The following is a 3,902-nucleotide window of genomic DNA, read 5'->3' as shown; positions in this document are numbered from 1 at the left end:
ATCATCTCTAACAGAGGTCCACCAAGACAGCCTCTGCTTAAGTATCCCTCACAAAGAGACTTTGGCTAATGAAGCACTTATCTTACCATCTAATCATCCAATTGTGAAAACAATTGCATTTAGTCAATGGAGGCCACTATTCACTTATTTAGTGGTATAAGGCAAAGACTAAGAATTTGTGTTTTAAAATGAGATGACATGGATTTGTACTTTCTGCTGTTTTTAACTGAGATGCTCAGTGTGTCTAAACCTCTGTTTCCTCATCCTCAAGATGAGATCTGTGACAGTACCCTGTCCCAACTGATATGAAAATAAATGTAATAATGCAAATAGCAGACAAAACACCTTGCTGTCACATAGTGAGTGCAAAATAGATTAGTTGCTTCGTTAATATTTTTATTATTCTTTAGAATTTTTGGCTTTATCTGGGTGCATCCCTTCACAGGAAAAAAAAAAAAAAATGGAAGAAAGGATTTATGTTGACTTAGGCTTGTCTGCTGGGATGAGGCTGGCCAAGTTGAAGCTGGGTCTTCCTGAAACAAAGAAAGAGATTAAGCTCTTGTTTTCTTTAATCAGCATTTTTGGAAAATAATTAGAATCTTTGGAGGTTAGTTAAAGGTTATAATCATGGTTCCAGGATTATATTTATAATAAAAACATGCTCTTCATTGTAGTCTCATCATTGAATTAATCATTGAATTTTATTGTAGAATGATTGAATAAGATAAGCACAGGAAGCATAAATTTGCCTCTCTGTATTGTCATAATATAGAAATTATTGACTTTTCATTATATCTTTCATATTGAGCACTCAGCATTATAGTAAAAGTAGCAATATAGGTTGTTGTTGTTGGTATTGATTTTGATGCAGGAAAACCTGGACTTGAACTTGGCTTCAATGTTTATTATCTTTGGGAACTTGCTGTCACTTTTTCACTCATTTTTGCCTCAGTATATTATCTCTAGAATGAAGAAAATGTTTCATGGGATAGTCTAGTGCCTGATACACAAGAGAGATTTATTGAATAGTCACAGTATGCAATAATAATCCAATTTGATAGGAAGAAATGCAGATGAAAAGAGTATAGTTCTTAATAAGTGGAATGTGACTTGGGATATGACCTACCTGCTTTGCAGGCTCTTCAGCTAGAACATTCCAGTAATAAGTAAGAATATGAAGCAAATGAGCTGAAATAAAATGTTCTGAGGTTACTAGGTATGTCCAGTGATACATTAAGGTCAGCTTCCTAGCTTAAGGTTCCTAAAAGGCAGCAGCTGAGAGGATTTATGTGTAGGTAGTTCATTTTGGAAAAGAAAATGAAGGCAGTTAATGGGGTGAAACAGACAGTGAAACAGAGGAGGAGCAAATCTGAATCTTAGATTGTGCTAGGCTGGTTACCATTTATCCACTGGTTCCTATCCACTGGTGATCTAGGATTTCCTAAAGGTATGTTAATTCTCCATATTGCCACATGGTTGATGTCCCAGGGTGATGAAGCAGGGTTTTCTAAGTGTCTCAAGCAGCAAGTGTCAGAAAAGCAAGAGATATTCTGGTGAGAGGTGTTGTATGCGGAATGATCAAGGTGTTATCAAGATATGATTGTTTGCAGCAAGTTGCTGTAGTGATGGCTGAAGGAAAAGGCAAGTCAAGAGGATGTGAGAGAGAGTCCAAAAAATAAAAACCCCGAATTCATAATAAGTACTAATTTAGAATAATATTCTTTTGTAAATTTTCCAGCTCAGAGAGATAAGCTGATAGTAAATGGGGATAAGCCCACAGTAAATGGGGAATCCCAACAATGTGATGGAATTCATTCTTTTGGGCATTGCAAAGAATCCAGAGCTATGGAAAATACTCTCTGCCATGTTTCTAATCATCTATGTGTCCACCATTTTGGGAAACCTCCTCATTGTGGTAACTGTGGTCACAAGTCAGAGTCTGAGATCACCCATGTATTTTTTCCTTACGTCCTTCTCCTTCATGGATATCACCTACTCTTCCGTCATTGCCCCCAAGATGATTGTGGACTCCCTCTCTGAGAGCACTGCCATCTCCCTCAAAGCCTGCATGACCCAGCTCTTCATTGACCACTTCTTCGATGGAGTGGGCATCATCCTCCTTACTGTGATGGCCCATGACTGCTACATGGCCATATGTAAGCCCCTGCACTACATGACCATCATGAGGCCTCATGCATGCTGCCTACCACTGGGAAGGTCATGGGTGGGGGCATTTACCCATGAACAGTTAAGCTTCTCTTCATGTATCAAATTCCCTTCTGTGATCCTAATATCATTGATCATTTTATGTGTGATTTGTTTCCGTTGCTGAAACTGGCCTCAATGGACACCCGCACCCTGGGCCTCTTAGTCATCCTCAACAGCGGGGTGATGTGTGTCACCATCTTCTTCCTCCTCATCACCTCCTGATGTCCTGCAGCTCTGAAGGGAGGCGTAAAGCCCTCTCCACCTGTGGCTCCCACCTCAGGGTGGTCTTCATGTTCTTTGTGCCTTGTATTTTCTCATACATGAGGCCTGTGGTCACCTACCCCATAGACAAGGCGATGGCTGTATCCTTTACCATGGTTGCACCCATGTTAAATCCCCTGATCTACACCTTGAGGAACATGGAGGTGAAAAACGCCATGAGGAAACTGTGGATGAAACAAGGGGCCTTGTGTGGTCATTAGCTTACATGCTAAGAGCCGTTCTTTCTTACAAGGACAATGTGCTTTTACCTTCCCATTCATTCTGATCTATTGAGGATACAGTAGTTACTGGTGTCATTTAATCATGCAAATCAGGCTAAGATTCTATAATCCTGTTACTCCCCACCTCTCCAGTGCATGCGGTGCTCCATTCCTTTTCTAACAAGGCTTTGCCCACTTTCTCTTTCTCGCTCTACATTTTTCTCCTGCCTTTTGAATAATTCAAGCCTTTTCTAGTTTATGGCTTTTGCTTTTCTTACACTGCTCACTACTGAAATTCTCTTTCCCAGAGTTCTTCTTCTCTGGCTGGAAGAAGCACAAGCTGGAATCAAGATTGCCGGAAGAAATATCAGTAACCTCAGATAAGCAGATGGCACCACCTTTATGGCAGAAAGTGAAGAGGAACTAAAAAGCCTCTTGATGAAAGTGAAAGAGGAGAGTGAAAAAGTTGGCTTAAAGCTCAACATTCAGAAAACTAAGATCATGGCATCTGTCCCATCAGTTCATGGGAAATAGACGGGGAAACGGTGGAAACAGTGGCTGACTTTATTTTTTGGGGCTCCAAAATCACTGAAGATGGTGACTGCAGCCATGAAATTAAAAGACACTTATTCCTTGGAAGGAAAGTTATGACCACTCCAGACAGCATATTAAAAGCAGAGACATGACTTTGTCAGCAAAGGTCCATCTAGTCAAGGCTACGGTTTTCTAGTAGTCATGTATGGATGTGAGAGGTGGAATATAAAGAAAGCTGAACACTGAAGAATTGATGCTTTTGAGGTGTGGTGTTGGAGAAGACTCCTGAGAGTCCCTTGGACTGCAGAGATCCAACCAGTCCATCCTAAAGGAAATCAATCTTGGGTGTACATTTGAAGGACTGATGTTGAAGTTGAAACTCCAAAACTTTGGCCACCTGATGGGAAGAACTGACTCATTTGAAAAGACCCTGATGCTGGAAAGATTGAGGGCAGGAGAAGGGGATGATACAGGATGAGATATTTGGATGGTATCACTGACTCAATGGACATGAGTTTGGGTGAACTCCAGCCGTTGGTGGTGGACAGGAAGGCCTGGCATTCTGCTGTTCATGGGTTGCAAAGAGTCAGACACGATTCAGTGACTGAACTGAACTGAAGATAATCAGTTGACAGGAGGGAATGTGATGCAAGGTGAGATGGGAAAATTACACAGGTT

The 3,902-nt window shown here is 40.9% G+C and overlaps 1 pseudogene; it reads left to right on the top strand.

The window, feature by feature from the left end:
• Nucleotides 1-1,783: 1,783 nt before the first annotated feature.
• Nucleotides 1,784-2,690, top strand: LOC133043183 (olfactory receptor 4C6-like; annotated as a pseudogene).
• Nucleotides 2,691-3,902: the final 1,212 nt, after the last annotated feature.

Source organism: Dama dama, chromosome 22, assembly GCF_033118175.1.
Source record: "Dama dama isolate Ldn47 chromosome 22, ASM3311817v1, whole genome shotgun sequence".
NCBI classification, from domain to species: domain Eukaryota; kingdom Metazoa; phylum Chordata; class Mammalia; order Artiodactyla; family Cervidae; genus Dama; species Dama dama.
The sequence above is the reverse complement of the archived record's forward strand: the minus strand, read 5'-3'. Positions and strand labels throughout refer to the sequence as shown.